The 23537-nt window shown below is 40.6% G+C and overlaps 1 protein-coding gene and 1 long non-coding RNA gene across 12 annotated transcripts in view; both read right to left on the bottom strand.

Annotated features, from left to right (window-relative positions):
* Positions 1-23537, bottom strand: part of OFD1 (OFD1 centriole and centriolar satellite protein) — a 77541-nt gene that overhangs the window by 46624 nt on the left and 7380 nt on the right. The window lies entirely within an intron of this gene.
* LOC121103543 lies at positions 1687-10316 on the bottom strand. The gene is made up of 3 exons (XR_005835807.1): positions 10243-10316; positions 4372-4483; positions 1687-1811 (listed from the first exon to the last, which is right to left on the bottom strand). It is a non-coding gene; the product is annotated as an uncharacterized LOC121103543 (long non-coding RNA).

A 23537-nucleotide genomic window follows, 5' to 3' on the forward strand; every position in this document is an offset into this window, starting at 1 on the left:
AGGATGTTATTTTAAAGTTCTAAATTAAATCATCAAAGACATCTAAAACAAAAATTGAAACACATTTTTAAGTTTCAACAAAAATGTTCCATTGTTAAATAGTAATGCCCCCTTGAGGAGATTTTGTCTTAGTGTTTCAGTTTTGAGAAATACCTGTGGCAAAAACTAGAGGTGGTAAGTAAGTGTTGTCTGTAGCTAAATGAACTTTCAGTTCCTGTGAGTGAAATACTAATCTATTCACATTAAATAAATGTATGGATTAATCTGTAAGGCCCTTTGGCTACATAAAACTAAAAGTCCACCATAGCTCATAGTTAAAAAAGCTATACCACGTTGTTGTATATATTAAATTACCCTTATGTAGTAATTTTTGTTAACAATCAGGGTTTTAATACTGTCCTCTAACACAAGGCTAAGTGATCAGGTTCTTAAATAGTGTGAGGCGTATCATAATATCGTGAGAAAACTGTCGATGGAATCACTAACAAGGAAAAGGCGTAAACCAGTTTTTCTAGCTTAATTTACTTGATGTCTGTCTTTTTAAGAGCTAAATATTTTTATTTGCTAATTCTGACTAGGAATATTAACTGTTCTGATATGCAAAAATCTTGTCTAAATACAGAACATTTCAAATGACTAAGAACATACTGTTAGCACTGCAGTTTAATCACAGACATCCTGCTACTATTTTTATTTTTTCTGACTATCAAGAAATGTGAGTGGCACCATTCTCCTTGAGCGACTATTTGGTAAACTTCTGACACTTTTGATCTATAATCATTGCACTGTAACTTACTTGTAAAGTAGATGAGAAACATTTTAGATTAAAATTGTGAAGCAATTTCCCTTATGTAGCCTCTTTCCTTCTCTTTTTAGGGTTCCCTAATACAATCAACTATATGTGCCAAAAGGGAAACTGAAATCAGTTTAAAAACCATTACCACGAGTTCTGTCCTAAATACATGTTAGCCTGGCGGTGAAGACTTGCCTGACAAGGGAGTTCCCCGGGATCGTTCTGACGGGGAGAGCTAGTCTGAGATGAAAACTACAGTACAAGGGAGTTACCGCAACAGGCCAATTTCTTGTCAAAGCCGGAATCCCTTTTTCTAATCAGATTTAAAAGTTACGGAACATACCATACCTTTATGTATAAGTCATAGACATCAGTAAAGAAGTTCTTTATTCCATCTTCTTGCCTTATGTCATGAAGCATAATAAATCTCATATGTGAAAGAATTAAGGTATAATCTTAATAGAAATGAAAAATGAAAAGTGGGTGATACGATATCCTTTAAATGAGTCACATGCATTATATTTTGTGATGGAAAAGCTGAATACGTAAACTGGTTTTGAAGTTAGGTAACTTTATCTTAAAGAGGACATAATCTTTTGAAGTTAGAAAGTCACTACCAAATAAATTAAAATCAACCTAATGGTTCAGATTAACCTTAGTTTTATTTAAGACTTGGTTTTAAAATTATCTGTTAAAAAAACATTAAATGATTTTTCCCTTAAAAAATAAATAAATAAAAGTAGCCTGGTAAGCGGCAATTTTTACCTGACACTTTGAAGTCCACAGACTCCAGTCTGGCATCTGTGTCCCATGTTCTAGCCTGTTACCCCCACCTTCCAGTTAGAGATCTTTATTTAAAAAGATAAAGGATATGACCTGCAGTAACAAACGCCGAAACAAACCACTCATTAGACTTGTCCACAGTTTTCAAGTACATGTTGTTGGACAGCCACATGTTCTCATCTACGAGGTCCAGAGCGGCATGAGCTATGAACTGGTTCAGATGACGGTGATCATCCTAGATGACAATGTGAGTAGCACCAGATTAACGTTTGAACAGCATCATGAACACCGACATTTCATTCTGGAAATTCTATACACAGTCTTCTTGGGGGTGGGGGACATCTGCTTTTACTTCATTTATTACTGTCATGGGACTTAGGAAAGATCTTAAGTGTTTTCACATCATATTCTTTTCAATTTCTATCAAAACTCAACAGTTAGAACAGCCAATTACTTAAATGAAATTGTTCAAGAAAACTATATAGGTTATTTTTAAGTTTTGCAAGAAGGAAGTTACCAAATTCAGTAACACTTAAGCGTGTGAAGAAAGAACAGTAGGTTAAAAAAAAAAAAAAAAAAAAGATTCTGCTTTAAAGACACTCCTATCTTTTTAGAGGAAGACTGAAAAAATACGTAAGTGGTCATGGCTAACGGACAGCACTTCACGTAGGCTAGAGCTAAGGAGGTGGCAAAGAAAGGCTACACAGAGGTGATGTTGGCATGGGTCTCAGGGTCAGCAGGGGAAAAGGGTCAGGGAAGGCCTTGGAGTACAGTGACACTTGGTGAGCAGTGGAGACAGCTGAGGAGGTGGCACTCTTAGAAGGCTTGGCATAGGCCTCTTTCGGGTGAATGGAGCTTACATGACGGGGATGTAGGCGTGGCAGGAGGCATGCTCGCCCAGCTGTGAGCAGTCACCTGTCTCAACAGCAGGAGACAGTCCTGTTAGAGCTGAGTCCTTTTCGTGGGCTTAACTGGAGGTGGGGCTCCTACCATAATATGGAGAGGGAATTACAACCTGGAACAGTCCTACTCCTGTGGAATTCTTTATTTCAAAATAAACTTTTCAAAGAACACTTCCGTTACGGGTTGAACTGAATTCTTCTGTTGACATCCTAACCACCCCCACCCCGCCCAGTACCTCAGAATGTGGCCTTATTTGGAAAGAGGGTCATTGCAGCTGTCTTAGCATGCTAAGTAGGATGGCCCCTAATCCAGTATCACGGGTGTATTTATAAAAGAGGGGAATTTAGAGACAGACAGACACATAGTGAGAATGCCATGTGAAGACGAGTTCTGCTACTTGCAAGCCAGGGAGGTACCAGAAGCTGGGAGAGAGACCTGGAACAGATCTTTTAGCCCTTCACAGGGGGCCTGGCCCTGCTGACACATTGTTCTTGGGACTTCTGGCCTCCAGACCGGTGAGACAATGAGCTGCTTTTTACTCTAAGCCACCTGGTTTGTGGTGCTCTGTTATGACAGCCCTGGCAAAGGAAACGTAATATGATCTTGCTGCAGAGGCTGTTTCTCTGATGGGGCTGGAGGAAGGCTGCCAGTTGCCTTGGAATCCCTGTACAGCTCAAGCATGTTTACTCCACTCACATCACCATGGCAAGCTAATTTAATCCCTAGAGAAATCGATGTGTTTTGTGTCTGGTTTACAGCAGTGTTTTCCATCACTTTACATGGATGATCAGTCATGAGATTAGAAAAATGTAGAAATGCTTTAAGGTGAGTGGTAGCAGGAGAAAGAACTAAGATCAAGTCATGCCACAAAGTGTTTTTATATGCACAGTTTTGCCTACCACAAGTCCACAGAAACTGTAAGTAGCCCTATACCACAAAGCTGCCGCTGCTAGAGATGCCCCAATTACAAAGTTTTAATGAGCAGTGTGCTCATAGGAAAGTGAAAATAATGTAGCAACAACCACCTGATAATACCTTAACCACATTTCTATCTTATTTTTGTGGCAAGATTTAAATAGTTGAAAAGCATCACACACTGGACATTATGCGTTACAATTAATTTAAAAAATCAATTCTTGTCTTAAGGGACATTAAAGCTTATTTTGGAGTTCGGAGAAACACAGCATAACTTTTATTAGCAACATGGACCAGTATAAAAAGATGGAAGGGTCCCAGGTATTCTCATCTCAAAACTCTATCGTTTACTCTAAATGGCATGTTCTTGAACCAAGCTTGCTTTTTCTGGAACCATTACTGGCAACAAGGAAGTTGGGTGGTGTCACCGGGGAGAAGAGCAGCGGGCACCGCCCAGCTAGTAAGTGGTGCAGAAGGTCACTGAACACTGCTGTAGTCTCAGGGGCAGCAGGACAGGGAAGCAAGAGTCTCTTTTAACCTTCCTAGGTGTAAATGGCCCTACCGTGTATGTCTGATGAAAATGTAATTCCCTCGGACAGAATGGGCTCTTATGGCATTTTCGGTCAGTAACAAGTGTTCTCCGGTCCCACAATAGGTGGACTATGTTTCTATGTGCTCAGGAGCAGCTTTTCCAGAAGTGGGTGACACGGTGAACTACATATCAGAGAAGAGACCCAGAGCATCCTGCTAGTAAGTACCAAGTGTGTGCTGAATCAGAGGCTGAGTCAACAACTCAGATGATGTTTCCTGGCTGGCTTTGATCAACCTGTGGCACTGCAGAGCAAGCCTCATTTAATTGCGGTGATTCCAGTTACCTCATCTGTCCCAATCTCTTCCAGCTCTAAAATCATGCCACACCATTATCATTACAACAGCATAATCAATTCTTACAGAAATTTTTAAGGTTCCATACGCACTTTGGATTCTGCTTTTCCAGCTGGCAAAAATTCCATTTCAAAAACTGGATTATCATGGTGGCCCACAATTACAAAGTAGAAGCTTCCAGACATTGTCTTCAATATGTAGCTCCTAATTAAATGAAAATAACACATATTTTTAGTACTCCATACTGAAAATGAAAAATGGTTAACAAAAGTCTAGAATTCAATTTTTACTTAAACCTGACATTGTAGAAAAGGGAGACCACCAAGCTTGTCATGTTTTCCAGTATATTATAGACAAATGGCTTTGGGACTATACAAATTATGTCTGTGTTATGTCCTGTAGAATCCAGTACTTTATTTTCGGGAAACTAGAAGACCTCTAATACAAAAGTCATAAAAACAATATTCTCATGACCTGAAATTTTGGAACATTCAGAGTAAGCTGGGCCAACTTGGACTGAACCAGTTAGCATTATTAGCACTAACGCACGGAAAAATTAAGAAAGGGTGCCGATTTTGTCTTCTTTCTACCTGAACAATGTATTCTAAGTCTCTGCAAATGCAAGACCCTATGGTATGCCTCCTTCAACATTCTAAAGAAAGGAAGACATGGGGCGCCTGGCTGGCTCAGTCAGTGGTGTGTGTGGTTGAGTTCAGCTCCGTTGGATGTAGAGATTCCTTAAAAAAATAAAATCTTAAAAAAAAAAAATTCTAGAAAAGATGGAAGAAACCATAATCAAAAAGAAAGACATTTGCGCTGTTAAGCATTTGAGGCATTAAGTCTTAGAACTGGTATTCATAGGTTTGCTAAGGAAATGAAAGTGTGGGGGAGGGTTGGTGGAGGGGGGGGATCAGGGATTCTGTGGCTTTTAGCACAAGCAAAATCTGGATGGATGGAGGGACAGACGGGTGGGAGGATTTCTGTTTGTATTTATGTACTTTTAGCACAGGGTCTTTGGAATCAGACAAAGCTAGGTTCAGGTCAGCTCTGCCACTTACTAGTAAAGTGACCACAGGCATGGTCCTTAAACTCCCCATGTCAGTTTCCTCCTCGGTGAAATCTCAGGCAACCATCAGAGATCCCTTATAGTGACTAGGGGATTATACAACCTAGCTCATGTGGAGCACCAGGCACAGTATCTGGCTCAGAGGAGGTGCTCAGGACAGGTTCTGTAGAACCACGCGGAGGAGCATAACACACATGCAGATGTGCTGACTCTTTAGGCCTCCACATGGGGCTGCACCCTGGTTACTGAGGGTATACTGTCTCAGGGAATGTACAGTAAGATATGTCAGAACCCAGCCATCAAGCCTCACTGGGACTTCTGCTGAATCACACTGAACGTCAGAAAATCTGAAATTGTTTCCTAATGAATACAACCTTTGTTGTTAAGGAAATCAAGGCACAGCTGGCGCTTGAACTTTGGAATTGGAAGGCCCATGACTGGAAGAAAGGCAAATAGATTCTTTTGGCATGATGAGGTAAATAAATTTAAAATGTTATTCGGGCAGGTTTGGCACTGCAGCCTGCAGGCCAAATCTGGCCTTGTCACTCCTTTTACTAGTTGCCGAGGCTGCCTTTTGCCCGACAATAAATGAGAGTTGAGCAGGTGCGACAGAGCGGTCTAATTCTTTACAGGAAAAGTCTTGGGGAAGATGGGGAAAGGCCCAAATAGTAAAACTGGATAACAAGACAGGCAGGAATGATCGAAAGCTCTGCAAAACTAGAAGAATTAGCAACAATTCTCAAGATGGAAAGAAATTCTCAAGGGGCAGGGGGATGGGAACTTTAAATTTGAACAAAGGCGACAAGGATGTGTAATTGGAATAGGAGTTTGCAGCTGGAGTTTGCAAGGGAAGGGTTTAATTTTTTCAGCACAAACATTTAAGAAGCAGCAGAAAACAATACACATCTAAGGAAGATGACCCTTATTCCGAGCCTGCATAGTGTCAGTACAGGGTGAGGATACAGAAAGGACCAAGGAAGCACCGCTAAATGTCTGGTCATAGACTCTACAGCTGGACAGAACTTGAACTGCCAATAATTTGATTTCACAGCAGCTGAAGGGAGTAATGCAACTATTCGATTCTACAGACAAAACTGGAAGATGAAGTGGAAGAAATGGAAATCTTGGGAGAATACAACCACATGGTCTCAGGAAGGATGTCTACAGTCATTTCTTACCAGCCAAGGTGGTAGGCAAAGATGAGCTGCTGTAGAATTCTGTGCCGATACACTCAACTTTCCGTGGGGAGGGAAAGGTTCTATATCTGCGCTGTCAATGTGGTAGCCACTGTGTCTGCGGAACTGAATTTTTAACTTTATTTTAGTTAAATTTAAATAGCCACATATGGTTAGTGGCTCCTGTACTGGACAATACTGTATTGGACACTGGCTACTGTGTTGGCTCTGTAACAATTATTTGAAACTGTTAAAATTCTGCAACCTCTTCTCCATTCCCTCCATCCACAAAGCAAGTGTTACTTAGTACTCCAGTCTGATACAAATGAAGCAACTGCCAGTGATTGTGTGAGCTTGAGGGGTGTGTGTCTGCTCAATATCCCCATCACCTAAAGCAGGGGCCCTTCAAGCATCTCCTGGGAAGAGTAGGTCTCAGGTGTGGAGAGATGGCTACCTGGAACTTGGCAGTGGATTAAACTGGGGAACTGAGGGAGAGGGAAAAGAATCGGATGTTTTCAAATGCCTGACTGGGGTGACAGGCAGAATATCAAGAATGAGTCTATTCACCAAGAAAATAAGGAAAAAAGAGGATGAAATGAACACGTCAGTTTTGAACCAGTGGTGGTAGCCAGAATTGCCCTGTCCACATCCTGATCTCAAAAACCTGTGAATGTTAATTTCCTGGCCTAGGGGAATTAAAGCTGCAGATGGAACTGAGGTTGCTCCCAGCTGACCTTACAACAAGGAGAGGAGCCTGGACCAGCCAGGTGGGCCCAATATAATTACAAAAGGTCTTTAAAAGTGGAAGAGGCCCAAAGAAAGGTCAGAAGGAAGTGCAACGACAGAAGGAAGGGGGTGGTGGTCATGGAGATGCAACACTGCCAGTGCTGAAGAGGGAAGAAAGGGCCAGAAGCTGAGGCAGGCCAACGGCCTCTAGAAGTTGGAAACCACAAAGAGCCGATTCTTCTGACAGCTTCAGAAGGGAACCGAGTCCTGCTGGTACCTGGATTTCAGCCCAGTGAGACCCGTGGCGGACGTCTATATCGCAGACGTGTAAGGTAATACATTTACGTTGTTTAAACCACTCAGCTTTGTTATAGCAGCAGACAACACACATGTCAGAGCGAAAAAGCTGCAGGAATGAAAAAAGGAAATACTCAAAGTGCCCTGACAGAGTAGGTGCATTCTGTGAGACACGAGACAAAGGAGTTCACACACCGAGACAAGAGTTTCAAAGCACTGTAGAAGGTCAGAGGGGGAAGGCGGGGAGCGGGCAGTGGTGCGTCAGGGGAAGCTTCCTGGGGTAACATAAGTGTTTTCTTACCCAGCATGCCTCCCTAACTACCACAGAGCCCAGTACAGAATAAGTGCTCCACGCTTGGGGAATGGAACTGCGAGGAGGGGAGGAATAGCTGGGACAAGTGTCAGGTAGCTGGAACACAGGAATGAGAGGCACGCTGGGAACAGCCTCAACACAGAAAGAACCTTCTGAAGGTTCTAGTGCTGAGCCCTCAGTCTCAGACGCCTGACTGATGAAGTCTGTGATCAAATGATTAACAGCACCTTTGCGAGAAGCTGAAGATTAGGCATTTGTGAGCCTCTCTCCATGACACGAGACTGGAGTTGTTGACTGAATGGAGGACGCCAGGACTCACCTGGGATGAAAACAGCAGCTGTCCCTGATTGATGGCTAGGTGACTTGAGCTGCCTGAGAGAGCTGAGCCACAAGTAAAGAAATCGACGTGTTGATCCAGGAGCTCTGGACTACCTTGAACTGAAAGAGGGCACTAACTAGTTAGAAAACAAAAATGAGACCACATACCTGTGAGGCTGGCATGAGAAGGGCAAAAGTGCAAAATGAATGGAAATGTGAAATAAGTTAAAAACAAAAGCCGTCTTAGACTACAATCAGGAAAAGGGGAGAAAGGTCACCTGGTACATAGGATGTGAATCTGCTAAACTTCCATTTTCTCAAAGAGAATGATTTTCTAATAGCAAATGTGACAAAAGGCGGGCTGTGAACCTCAAGACAGGTATATTTTTAAAAAACATACATCTCAATAAATACAGGTCTTTAGGTCTTAGCAAATTTTATATCTTTGATTTTAAAAATGTGATTGTGTACTAATCAGTGACATGGGAAATCTCAGGACCAAAGAGTCAAACCAGGCTTATCTTCTGTAATTGGGTACTTCTGGAATAGATTAAAACACCAAGAAACACGTACTAAATGCCTGTCTCTAGTCAGAGGACTGCTAGGAGCTTTTATTTTACATTAACCGTTAATGTGAATCCCCCAACTACAAAAATAACGTGATTTCTCACTCAAAGTACTGGTTATATGAGAACAAGTCCTGCCAAACTTACATGTTCTGTTTTGGAAGAGCAATCCAAGAGACGGCAAATCATTTTATGAAGTAACCTGAGAACAAACTGGAGACGAGTCAGTGGTACTGTCAGGCTACACAGGGCGGGTGGTGTGGTGGTGGTGGTTGTGCAGGCAGTGAGGGACCACTCCTACCTGACCTGAATGTCAATGCCCAAAAGAACTTAAAAGTTTTCTACAAGTCAGTTGACAGCATGGGTCTCTAGGAACCATTGGCGCGTGACCTAACCTAGTCCAGCTCAACATTTTGAATGCTTAAGTGAGGGCCAATTTATCACATTCAAGGATAACATGCTTGGGCAGTTAATAAGCTGGAAGGCAATACTAAGGATTGAACACCTCTCCACGTTAAGAGAATTTAAGTGAAATGTACAAGACAGAATTCAAGAGAATGCAAAAAAAATGTACAATAGGAGAGAAACCTAGGTTAAGAGCAGTTCATCTACAAGGACCCAAAAGTTTACATTTATTGCAAGCTCAATAAGGGGCAGTAGTCTGATACAGTAATCCAAAATCTAATGCTAATTCTAGGTGGCATTAAGACAATGTCCTTTTAACTACATCTCCAGGGAATATACTCACTTATGAGAATGCCATTTTAAGGGATCAATAACTGAACTGTGTGTTGTAAGGAATGCTCTGGAAAGATGAGCTACTGAAGGAACGGAGGATGTTTAAAGTGGGGAAGACTTTTCTGGGGGTGGGAGTGACATACAGCAGGATCGTCCCTTCAAGTATAATGTATGCTCTCTAATGGAAATTTGACTAGGGGATGGCAAATGGGTTATCGCTGGTGAGCCAGTTCTAATTAGCCGGTAGCAACTGCCAGGGCCTGGTGCTGATGATTGGAACAAGAAAGATCTGTAGCAGGAAAGATGGCTGTGATCGAAGGGCAGTACCTACGTGTGTACCAAGTATTTAACTCTGGACTAGACAGACTTATTCGAACAGCCCAGAGAACAAGCTTAGGGCTGCTCCTCTGAGGTTACATGGAAACTTATTTGAGACAATGTCACCAAGCACTTTGTTACAAACTATCAGGCTGCCTGTGAATTTTCCAACTCCAAATGACAACAGTACGGCCGTTTAAAGACCCCGAATTAGCTGAATGGCCTGGTGAAAGGCAAAACGAAGCAAGATCCGAGGTGGCCGACGCTCGCAGGCTGAAACGCGATGTGCGTTGGCCGAGTGGCCTGGGATGAGATCCAGCCGGGACGAGGGACTGGCCAGGTCCGATCCTGCCCCGGGCAGGCCGGAGAGACTGGGCCAAAACCCGTGTCACGCGGGGCCCGGAACGTCCCCTAAAGCCCCGTCCCCTACTCACTCCATCTCCTACCTGCCGGGAGAAGCCGACAACGAAACAGCCAGTCACCTCCCTCCGCAGACCTGCGCTTGGCAGCCTCTGTCAGAACTCCCGAGAGATCCTCGCGAGAATCCGTGGTTGCGATCCGTGAGAGGTGGGAGGAGCTTCTGGGCGGAGGACTGCAGCCTAGCATGCGCCGTAGTACTTCCGACCGGGGCGGTTCGGTTTGGCGGGCCTCGGGGAAGGGCGGGATCAACGCTGAACCCCGGAGAATTCTGGGTCGTACTTCGTTTTCTTCTGTTGCCTCACTACCGGTCCCCGCCCTCCAGCCGCGTGGGAAAGTCGCATGTGGACCATGCCCCCCTACCCATCAGAACCGCTGAGAAAGGAAGTGCGAGTCGTTTAGAGTTCCTAGTTCAGAGTGAGAGGCAGTGTTCAGCTCCTTTGTTCTTCCCGACTGGCCCAGAGGCAGAGCTGGGTTCTGAAGGCCGGGATTCCCCTTGTCCTGAGCCTGCAGCTCCGGCTGGGTGTTAACTTGGGCCAAGGCAGGACCGGCTGGGGGGAAGTCGGGGCAGGGGAGCTGACAGCTGATGGCTCAGGAGTAGATACACCGGCCCCTCCTCAGGGACGGACAGAAACGCTAACCTCGTTTTGTTTTCGTTATAGCTTCTTTTCCCCTGCTCAGCCTCTTAGGGTTTCCCTGGAGGCCACTGGTCTTTTTCAGAAATTCATGGTCCATCTGCCTGCCAGGTAACCCGTAACCATTTTTTCTTCCAGTCCACTATGCCCCCCAAATCTGACGTGTTGAGTCAAGATGAACTGCGAAAAAGCTATACCAGACGTTTAAGGATCGGGGTATACTGGACACGCTCAAGGTACCCGTTTGCGCATATCTTTTTACATAACTTCTATGTTAACTTGTAACAGGCAGTCCACATTTAAATACATACAGGTCTTGGCTTTTAAAAACAGAATGACATGAGTGTATTGGTAAGTAACATTTTTATGTTTCTGTATAACTCTTTGTAATGGAACACAGGAAGTCTTGAAAATGGTTGAGGGTTTGGTCTTAAAAAGAGCATATTCAAATAATAGGTTTATTGGACTGATGTTAAGGTAGTAGTGGGTAACTTTATAAAGTAAACACATTCAAGTAAAGTTGGACTTGGTTTTATAAATCTGGCTTGCAAGTCCTGAATTTAAGTGGTTTTGTAATAGTACTCACTAAATAAAAAATATCTTAATCGAAGTGTACTACTTACAACAGAATTAAGATCTGGAAATTTCTTTCTTAAAACATAGTTGAAATGCACATGTAAATTTTGGGCCAAGTATTAGTACATATTATATGAACAGCAAGGAGTAGGATTAGGCTCAAATGTTTTCATTACTGTATACATTTCTAAAGTACATTTTATATTTAAAATGTTAAATTAAGGGCACCTGGGTGGCTCAGTCCCTTGAGCCTCCGCTCTTGGTTTCAGCTCAGATGTGATCAGGGTTGTGGGCTCTGCCCGCTGACCGATCCACTGGGGTGGGGCCTGCTTAAGATTCTGTCTTTCCCTCTCCTCTGTCCCTCCCCCTCCTCTCTTTAAAATAATGTTAAGGAAAAGTGACTTTTTAAAAAATTTTCCTCCCTCTCCCATTGTTTTGGTACTTAAACCTTGAGAGTTAATCTGAAAAATATAGAAAAACATGGAGAAACATCATCCCTAATACAGCCACTAATTGGCATAAGTGTATCTTTTTTTTTTTTTTTCTTGAATTTTATTTTTAAGTAATCTCCATACCCAATGCAGGGCTCAAACCCACAACTTGGAGACCAGAGTCCCACAGTCCACTGACTGAGCCAGCCAGATGCCCCTCCTTTTAATCTGATACATGGTGAACATTTTCCTGTGTCCTTTAAAGTTCATTGAAATCCTTGTTTTCAGTGGCACCTGGCTTGTCCTTGAATGTATGGCTATATGTAGCAGTCCCCTCTTGAAAATTTACATTATACCCAGGTCTACACACACTGCATCTCTCACTTTTTGCCTAGGATAGGTTAAGTGACATAACTGAACTAAAATCCTGGGCTTTTTCTTAAACATTTTATTTATTAGAGAGAGAGTGCGGGATCTCTAGCACTAGCAGGGAGAGGGGCAAGAGGCCGAGGGCGTGGAGAAGCAGTCTCCCCTTGAGCTTGGAGCCTTGTTGAGCTCTGTCCCGGAACCTGAGATCGCCTGACCCAAGCTGCGGCGGATGCTTAACCGACTGAGCAACCCAAGGCCTGAGCTTTAAGGCTGTAAGTATATGGGTCTTGTTCTAGAAAGATTGTAATAGTATATATTTCACCAGCAATTTGTTACTTATCTCTCAATGATACTATCATGACTTTTAAACATTGGAAAACCTTTAATATTCCTTTAATTATTAATGAGGTTGCACATATTTTCTGGCCATTTGTATGTTTTCTGTGGATTAGCAGTTTATGTTCCTTGCCCATTTTTCCCTCTCAGCAGTGTTTTATTAATGTATAAAATTTCTTTTAATAGAAACTTAATTTCTTTTCCAATTTTGCAGCCATGCTTTATCTCAATGTTCAATTTTAATTTGGTTCTAAAAATATTGGTTACATTTTTAATATGGTCAAATCTATTGATTTTTTTTCCTGATTATTCTCAGCTCTTCTCTAAGAGAACAAATACTCACTTTTTATTTTTAAAAAGGCCTTATGTTTTTACAGTTAACTCTTTAACCCACTTGGAATTGATTGTAGTGTATAATGCATTAATATGCTTTCTAATGTGAAATGGTCCTTGAATTCCTGGCCGTGGCATACTTTCTTTTACTGTGCTTCTGAATTATATTTGAGAGTGTTTTGTTTGTGGTCACAAATGATACTGATGTATCCTTATCCTTCTTTTTTTTTTTTTTTTAATTTCTAGAAAAATACAAATTTAATATATGGGACTTCACAGAGCAACAGCATCTACATATCATTTTCTGAAACGTTATAATCAGCAACTGCTATTTAATAATTTAATGTTATGGAAATATATTCTTAAATCAAATTCCCTCATTCTAAATCGCTGTTTGGCTTTAATCATTTTATTTAAAATCTCTATACCTCAGTTTCCAAATCTATAGCATAGGCATTATAACATAAGAGCAATCTCATGTATGCATATACTCAAAACAAAATGATAGCAGTCACATCCAAAATAATGTGTTAGAAAAGTTGGTATGAATGGAAATGCAGATTAGTTAACATTCTAAAAATCAATCCACATGATTTATTACATCATCAGAAAAATAAAGAAAAATCATATGGCCATCTCTATATTTGTAGGAAAAGCAATCAATGCCTATTAATTAAAAAAAAACTTATAAAACAAGGAATAGAAAAGAAAAATTTGCTTAATCTGATAAAATACAAAACACAACAACAAGCGATATAGCTAACACTATGGATGAGACAAGACAATTCATTATCATTACATTTAGTCAAAGTATAGAGGTCCTAGACAGTTCAAAAGGAAAGTAAAAAAAAAAAGTAGAAGTTATCAGAATCAGAAAGGGAGAAATTCAGGGGTCTTGTTCATTTGGCATAATTGAGAAAAAGAAAATTCAGTAGATGTAATTAATTAAATGGAGAAAATTACGGGGTGAAAGATCATATACAATTCCTACATAGTAACAAAACTATTAAAAATTCTTAAAAAGTTACTATTTCCTATAGCATCAGAAACACCAAATACCTTAAAAATAAATCCAACTAACGCATGAATATGGTTTCCAGACAAAAAAAAAAAAAAAACAAACTGTATTAAAAGAATCAGAAGACTTAAAAAGAGGAATACACCATGTTCGTAGATCGGAAGTCTCGATACTGTCAAAATGTTGATTCTCAAAAAGATTGTTTTCTACATTCACTGCACACCAACTAAAGCCATAAAATTTTTGTGAAATTGGCAAATGAATTCTAAAATATATACATGTGGAAAGGCAAAGGGCAAAATAATGAGGACAAATACAGAGGACTTGAACTCCCAGACATCATGACTTCTATTAAAGTACAAATACTCTATTCTATTCCATTCTATATACAATAATCTGTTTTTATCACTAATGTGACAGAGCAATGAAATGGAGGAAAGGGTGTTCTTTCTAATGATGCTGGAATCAAATGGGAATCAATATGGGGAAAGTATGCATTTTGGTGCTTATCTTAAACCACATATAAAAATCCATTCCAGATTGTAGATTTTTTTTTAATTAATGATTTTTATTATATTACATTAGTCACCATACAGTACATCCCGGTTTCGATGTAAAGCTCGATGATTCATTAGTTGTGTATAACACCCAGTGCACCATGTGTACGTGCCCTCCTTACTACCCATCACCAGTCTATCCCATTCCCCACCCCCCCTCCTCTGGGGCCCTCAGTTTATTTCTCAAAGTCCATAGTCTCTCATGTTTCATTCCCCTTCTGATTACCCCCTTTCTTTATCCCTTTCTTCCCCTACAGTCTTCCTAGTTCTTATGTTCCATAGATGAGAGATCATATGATAGTTGTCTTTCTCTGCTTGACGCGTATTTCACTTAGCATTATTTCCTCCAGTGGTCCATGTTGCAGCAAATGTTGAGAATTCGTTCTTTCTGATAGCTGAGTAATATTCCATTGTATATATGGACCACAACTTCTTAATCCAGTCATCTGTTGAAGGGCATCTCGGCTCCTTCCACGAGTTTAGCTATTGTGGACATTGCTGCTAGGAACATTGGGTGCATATGGCCCTTCTCTTCACTCGTCTGTATCTTTGGGAGTAAATACCCAGTAGTGCAATGGCTGGATCATAGGGTAGCTCCATTTTTAACTTTTAAGGGACCTCCACACTGTTTTCCAGAGTGGCTGTACCACTTGCATTCCCACCAACAATGTAGGAGGGATCCCTTTCTCCACAACCTCTCCAACAATTGTTGTCTCTTGCCTTGTCTATTTTGCCATTCTAACTTGGCGTAGGTGGTATCTCAGTGTGGTTTTGATTTGAATTTCCTGATGGCTAATGATTTTGAACATTTTTTCATGTGTCTGTTAGCCATTTGTATGTCTTCATTGGAAAAGTGTCTGTTCATATCTTCTGCCCATTTTTTGATTTGTTTATTTGCTTCGTGTATTGAGTTTGAGAAGTTCTTTGTAGATCTTGGATACCAGTCTTTATCTGTAGTGTCATTTGCAAATATATTCTCCCATTCCGTGGGCTGCCTCTCTAGTTTTTTGACTGTTTCCTTGGCTGTGCAGAAGCTTTTTATCTTTATGAAGTCCCATAAGTTCATTTTATCTTTTGTTCTCTTGCCTTTGGGGGTGTGTCATGAAAAAGGTTGCTTTGGCGGTGTCGTAGAGGTTGCCTATGTTCTCCTCTAGAATTTTGATGGATTCCTGTCTCACACGGGAGTCTTTCATCCATTTGGAGTTTATTTTTGTGTATGGTGTGAGAGAGTGGTCAAGTTTCATTCTTTTGCATGTAGCTGTCCAATTTTCCCAGCACCATTTATTGAAGAGACTGTCTTTTTCCCACCGGATGTTTTTCCTGCTTTGTCAAAGATTAGGTGCCCAAGAACCGGTGTATTTCTGAGTTCTCTATTCTGTTCCATTGGTCTATGTCTGTTTTTGTGCATGATCCATGCTGTCTTTGTGATCACAGCTTTGTAGTACAGCTCGAAATCCGGCATTGTGATGCCCCAGCTTTGTTTTTCCTTTTCAACAGTTCCTTGGAGTCGGGCCTTTTCTGTTTCCATACAAATTTAAGGATTATTTGTTCTAGTTCTTTGAAAAATCATCGGTTTTTGATCGGGATAGCATTGAAAGTGTAGATTGCTCTGGGTAGCGTGGACATTTTAACTATGTTAATTCTTCCGATCCATGAGCATGGAATATTTTCCAACTTTTATGTCTTCCTCAATGTCTTTCAAGAGTGATTTATAGTTTCTAGAATGGAGTCCTTTGCGTCTCTGGTTAAGTTAATTCCAAGGTAACGTATGGTTTTTGGTGCTATTGTAAATGGGATGGATTCCTAATTTCTCTTTCTTCGGTCTCGTTATTCGTGTATAGAAATGCAACTGATTTCTGAGTATTGATTTTGTATCCCGCCACATTACTGAATTGCTCTATAACTTCTAATAGTTTGGGAGTGGATTCTTTTGGAGTTTTATATCTAAGATGTACATCTCTTTTATGCCGATTTTGGATACCTTTGATCCCTTTTGTTGTCTGATTGCTGTTGCAAGGACTTCTAGTACTATGTTGAATATAGTGGCAAGAGTGGGCATCCTGTCATTTCTGATCTTAAGGAAAGGCTTCCAGCTTTTTCCCCATTGAGAATAATATTTGCTGTAGGCTTTTCATAGATGGCTTTTATGAGATTGAGAAATGTACCCTCTATTCCTACACTCTGAAGGGTTTTATCAGGAAAGGATGCTGTATTTTGTCAAATGCTTTTTCTGCTCAGTTGAGAGATCATATGGTTCCTGAGTCTTTTCTTGTTGATATGATGTATCACACTGATTGATTTGCGAATGTGAACCACGCTTGCATCCAGGTATGAATCACTTGGTCATGATGGATAATCCTTTTAGCATACTGTTGGATTCTATTAGCTTAAGGATCTTGTTGAGGATTTTGGCGTCCATATTCATTAGGGAAATCGGTCTGTAATTCTCCTTTTGATGGGGTCTTTGCCTGGTTTGGGGATCAAGGTAATATTGGCCTCATAGAATGAGTTTAGTAGCTTTCCTTCTGTTTCTATTTTTTGAAATAGCTTTAGGAGAATAGGTATTATTTCTTCTTTGAATGTTTGCTAGAATTCCCCAGGAAAACCATCCGGGCCTGGAGTTTTGTTATTTCGAAGGTTGTTTATCACTGACTCAATCTCTTCATAATTAATTGGCCTGTTTAAGAAATCAATTTCTTCCTGTTTCAGTCTTGGTAGTTTATAGGTTTCCAGGAAGGCCTCCATCTCTTCCAGATTGCTTAGTTTTTTGGCATATAGCTGTTGATAATAGTTTCTAATAATCCTTCCAATTTCGGATTGTTGGTCATCGACCTCTCTTTTTCATTCATAATTTTAATAATTTGGGTCCTTTCTCTTTTCTCTTGGATAAGTCTTGCCAGTGGTCTGTCAATTTTATTGATTCTCTCAAAGAACCAGCTTCTAGTCCTGTTGATTTGCTCTGCTGTGCTTCTGGTTTCTAATTCATTGATTTCTGCTCTCATCGTGGTCAACTGCTTCCTCGTGAGTGGATTAGGCCTGTCCCTTGTTGCTGTTCCAGCTTCTTGAGGTGAGAATATAAAAACTGCATTTTAGATTTTTCTATTCTTTTGGGTGAGGCTTGATGCTATGATTTCCCTTAGGACTGCTCTTACAGTATCCCATAGGTTTTGGACCGTTGTGTTTTCATTCTCGTTGGTCTCCATAAATTGTTTAATTTGATTTTTGATTTCCTGGTTTATCGAGTCATTCCTGAGCAGGATGGTTCTTAGTCTCCAAGTGTTTGAGTTTCTTCCAAATTTTTCCTTGTGGTTGAGTTCCAATTTCAGAGCGTTGTGGTCTGAGAATATACAGGGGATAATTTCAATCTTTTGGTATCGGTTGAGACCTGTTTTGTGTCCCAGAACATGGTCTATTCTTGAGAATGTTCCATGGGCATTAGAATAGAATGAGTATTCTTTGCTTCTGGGGTGTAGTGTTCTATATATATCTATGAGGTCCAACTGTCAGGTATGGCATTCAAAGCTTTTGATTCTTTGCTTATCTTTGCCAGGGTGTTCTATTTTGAGAGTGGAGTGTTGAGGTCCCCTACTATTAATGTATTTTTATCTATATGTCTCTTTTATTCTGGTTAAGAGTTGGCTTGTGTATCTTGCTGCTCCCTGTTAGGCATATATATTTATAATTGTCATATCCACTTGTTGAATACTTCCCTTAAGAATAATATAGTGCCCTTCTGCGTCTCTAACTATAGTCTCTAATTTAAAATCCAATCTATCTGATATGAGAATTGCTACCCCAGCTTTCTTTTGAGGTCCATTTGCGTGAAAGATGGTACTCCATCCCCTTACTCTCAGTCTGAATGCATCTTTGGGTTCGAAATGAGTCTCTTGTAGACAGCAAATGGATGGGTCATTTCTTTTTATCCAATCTGCAACCCTGTGGTGTTTTATGGGATGGTTCAAACCATTCACATTAAGACTGAGTACTGAGAGATATGATTTTAATGATTTCATGTTGCCAGTAAAGTCTTTGTTTGTATCGGTTGTGACTTTCTGTTCTGTATCACTCTTAGGGCCTTTTTACTTTTATAGAACCCCCGTAATATCTCCTGTAGGGCTGGTTTTGTGGTTACGAAATTGGTTAATGACTGGCGATTCTGGAATGTCTTTATTTCTCCATCAATTCTGAATGACAGCCTTGCTGGATAAAGGATCCTTGGCTGCATGTTTTTCTCTGAAAGAGCTTTAAAAATGCCCCCCCCAACCCTTTCTCTCATTCCAGGTCTGTGTAGACAGGGTCTGACGTAATTCTGATGCCTTTGCCTTGGTACGTGAGAAATTTCTTTGCCCTGGCCGCTTTCAATACTGTATCCTTGGATCTAATATTTGCGATTTGCACTATGACGTGACATGGCGTAGGTTTGTCGTGGTTGAGCTTGGGAGGGGTCCTCTCTGCCTCTTGGACACGAATGTTTGTTTCCCTCGCTAGATTAGGGAAGTTTTCAGCTACAATTTGTTCAAATATCTCTTCTAGACCTCTGTTTTTCTCCACCCCCTCGGGGATGCCGATGATTCTGACATTGGATCGTTTCACTGAGTCAGTAATCTCCTGTAACCTACATTCGTGGGCGTGGATTTTTTTAAGACCAGCTTCTATTTTCGTCTTTTCCTCTATTAACCCATCCTCCAATTCACTAACACGTTCCTCTGCTTTGGTGACCCTGGCCGTCAGAGCCTCTAGTTTTGCCTGCATTTGGCTCATAGAATTTTTAATTTCTGTCAGATTTGCTCTCATTTCTGTCCTTAGGGATTCTATATTCTCAGTAACCTTTTCGTTAATAGTTTTTTCAATTCTCATCATTTTGATCATCGTTACTCTGAATTCCATTTCTGATAATTTGGTTACATCCATATCCATTATTTCTGTGGCAGAGGCCACAGACTCACTGTCTTTTCTTTGCTGGGGGGGCTTCTTCTTGTCATTCTGATGAGGAGAGGTTGCGGGGTTGTCCAGAGCCCAAATTATTGACTGGGTCCCAGGCCGCACCCCTTGTTTTATAGGAATCTTAGGGATGTGGGCTTCTTCTTTAAAGATTTTATTTATTTTTGTGGGAGAGAGCCAACCAGCGAGAGAGGGAACAGAAGCCGGGGAGTGGGAGAGGAAGAAGCAGGCTCCCAGCGGAGGAGCCCGATGAGGGACTCCTTTCCGGAACGCCGGGATCACGCCCTAAGCCGAAGGCAGGCGCTCAATGACGCTCGCCACCCAGGCGCCGGGTTGTAGGCTTCTTGATTTTTCAGCCTGCCTTCTGTGTTCTGGGGGAGGGCCTGCCGCGCCGATACTCAGGCAGTCCTGTTTGGTAGAGTCTCCGTGTCCCCTGCGAGGGGGGGATGGGGATGGGCACTCTCTGAGCCGGTGTTTCCAGGCTTTTGTTCTCTGGCTTTCCCTGGCGGTTTGCTGTGCCTCTTCTGAGAGTCAGAGCAGCAGCGGCCAAATTTCAGCCTCTGTCACAGAACAGAGGATTGCGCGTTCTCTACTAATGTTCTGTCCACTTTAACTCTGTTTCTGTTGGTGCTGCTCACCTCTGCAGCGTCCGGGATGTGCGCCCCACACCCGGCGTCCAAGCCTCACTTCCAGGGCTGGCGCGTCTCTGTCCTTTGTGTTTCTAACGCCGCCAGTCGCGCGCTCCGGAAGCTCCCGGTCTCAGTCTGGATCCAGTGGCGCACCGGGATTCGGGTTCGCGAGATGCCTGGTGGCGCGCATTCCGGCTCACCGCGGTCTCAGTCCGCTCTCTCGCGGGTGCCGTCCACGAGCCCCGCTCTCCCGTGCAAGTGGCTACCGCTTCCGGGAGCCCGAACGGCGGCTCGGCTCCCTCCCCTTCCGTTTATCTTCCGATATCTGTGCATGATAGATAGATAGATAGATAGATAGATAGATAGATAGATAGATATAGATAGATCTATATACAGATAGATATCTTCTTCAATCAAATGGAACTTTTCTTCACTCATCCATAAGCTGAAATTATAAAAACTAAGGATTAGAGTTGTTTTAAGGTTATTTCATCTGTTAACCAATCTTGTTTAGAACTTAGGAAATTTTAGCCAGTATGAAAAGTGATCTTCCAGGAGCTTACATTTACCTCTTGATAATTACTCAATAGAATCTACCAAATTACTTCTGGTAAGCAACTTATCAGAAGAAAAATACTATCTCCTCTTATAAATTATGTTTTCCTCTTTTTTTTTTCCTCATTGGGTTTATAGGAGAAATGAAGAAAAGTCATCATAAGAAGATGCAACACCCCATGATGGGAGTTGCTTCTTCAGACCAAATTTAAACAGCCACTTCAATTGAGGAATACCAAGATTCCTTCCAGGGAGTCTCTTGGGCATCTGCATATAATTACCATCAGCTAAAAATTTTCTCTGCATTGATCATAGGTTGACTCTAAAAACAAACAATAAATAGTAATTTGGAAATCAACAACATAGAAACAGAAAAATGGTGAAGCGCATTTAGAGGATACACAAAGTGGCCAAGAATGGACTGCCCACTAAGGACAGAGGATTTAGGGCTATGCAAAGAGGGGAAGAAGGAAGACTGTCTAGTTCACACTCAGATTGTTTTGCTCTTGATCTATGAGTTGCAATATATTCTATTTCTGCTTCCACCTACTCCTATTCCTGATCCAACCTGAACTTTTCCTGAGTCCTCTCAACCCAGTAGAGACTAATCAGTCTCAAACTGTTTCTCAGTAGCTTTATTTTACTCCGGATAAACTGCATTCCATGCCAGTTTTTCAAGCTACAAAATTATTCTAGTTCCAATAAACACAAACTTTAAAAAAACAAAATTTTTACTTTCTTTAGCTAAACTTTGCTGCCTTCCCAGAAGCATAGAGCTCAATGCCCAAAAAAAATGCTACAGATCAATAAATCAGAATTAGTATAGGTAGGAATCTGACATCATTATTTTCTAAAGCTCCCCAGGTGATTATTATGAATAACCAGAACTAAGAATAAGTACCGATTGCAGCCACTCTGGAAAACAGTGTGGAGGTCCCTTAAAAAGTTAAAAATGGAGCTACCCTATGATCCAGCCATTGCACTACTGGGTATTTACCCCAAAGATACAGACGTAGTGAAGAGAAGGGCCATATGCACCCCAATGTTCCTAGCAGCAATGTCCACAATAGCTAAATCGTGGAAGGAGCCGAGATGCCCTTCAACAGATGACTGGATTAAGAAGTTGTGGTCCATATATACAATGGAATATTACTCAGCTATCAGAAAGAACGAATTCTCAACATTTGCTGCAACATGGACGGCACTGGAGGAAATAATGCTAAGTGAAATACGTCAAGCAGAGAAAGACAACTATCATATGATCTCTCTCATCTATGGAACATAAGAACTAGGAAGATCGGTAGGGGAAGAAAGGGATAAAGAAAGGGGGGGTAATCAGAAGGGGGAATGAAACATGAGAGACTATGGACTCTGAGAAATAAACTGAGGGCCTCAGAGGGGAGGGGGGTGGGGGAATGGGATAGACTGGTGATGGGTAGTAAGGAGGGCACGTATTGCATGGTGCACTGGGTGTTATACACAACTAATGAATCATCGAGCTTTACATCGGAAACCGGGGATGTACTGTATGGTGACTAATGTAATATAATAAAAAATCATTAATTAAAAAAAAAATCTACAATCTGGAATGGATTTTTATATGTGGTTTAAGATAAGCACCAAAATGCATACTTTCCCCATATTGATTCCCATTTGATTCAGCATCATTAGAAAGAACACCCTTTCCTCCATTTCATTGCTCTGTCACATTAGTGATAAAACAGATTATTGTATATAGAATGGAATAGAATAGAGTATTTGTACTTTAATAGGAAGTCATGATGTCTGGGAGTTCAAGTCCTCTAAAATTTTTGTCCTCATTATTTTGCCCTTTTGCCTTTCCACATGTATATATTTTAGAATTCATTTGCCAATTTCCACAAAAATTCTTATGGCTTTAGTTGGTGTGCAGTGAATGTAGAAAACAATCTTTTGAGAATCAACATTTTGACAGTATCGAGACTTCCGATCTACGAACATGGTGTATTCCTCTTTTTTAAGTCTTCTCTGATTCTTTTAATACAGTTTTTTTGTTTTTTTTTTTTTTGTCTGGAAACCATATTCATGTTGCTAGTTGGATTTACTTTTAAGTATTTGGTGTTTCTGATGCTATAGGAAATAGTAACTTTTTAAGAATTTTTAATAGTTTTGTTACTATGTAGGAATTGTATATGATCTTTCACCCTGTAATTTTCTCCATTTAATTATTAATTACATCTACTGAATTTTCTTTTTCTCAATTATGCCAAATGAACATAGTGACCCCTGAATTTCTCCCTTTCTGATTCTGATAACTTCTACTTTTTTTTTTACTTTCCTTTTTGAACTGTCTAGGACCCTCAGTATACTTTTGACTAAATGTAATGATAATGAATTGTCTTGTCTCATCCATAGTGTTAGCTATACGTTGTTGTTGTGTTTTGTATTTTATCAGATTAAGAAAATTTTTTTCTTTCTATTCCTTGTTTTATAAGTTTTTTTTTATTAATTAATAGGCATTGATTGCTTTTCCTACAAATATAGAGATGGCCATATGATTTTTCTTTATTTTTCTGATGATGTAATAAATCATGTGGATTGATTTTAGAATGTTAACTAATCTTGCATTTCCATTCATACCTAACTTTTCTAACACATTATTTTGGATGTGACTGCTATCATTTTGTTTGGTATGCATATGCATACATGAGATTGCTCTTATGTTATAATGCCTATGCTATAGATTTGGAAACTGAGGTATAGAGATTTTAAATAAATGATTAAAGCCAAACAGCGATTTAGAATGAGGGAATTTGATTTAAGAATATATTTCCATAACATTAAATTATTAAATAGCAGTTGCTGATTATAACGTTTTCAGAAAATGATATGTAATGATGCTGTTGCTCTGTGAAGTCCCATATATTAAATTTGTATTTTTCTAGAAATTAAAAAAAAAAAAAAA

This window comes from Ursus maritimus, assembly GCF_017311325.1.
Source record: "Ursus maritimus isolate PB19 chromosome X unlocalized genomic scaffold, ASM1731132v1 scaffold_X1, whole genome shotgun sequence".
Lineage (NCBI taxonomy): Eukaryota > Metazoa > Chordata > Mammalia > Carnivora > Ursidae > Ursus > Ursus maritimus.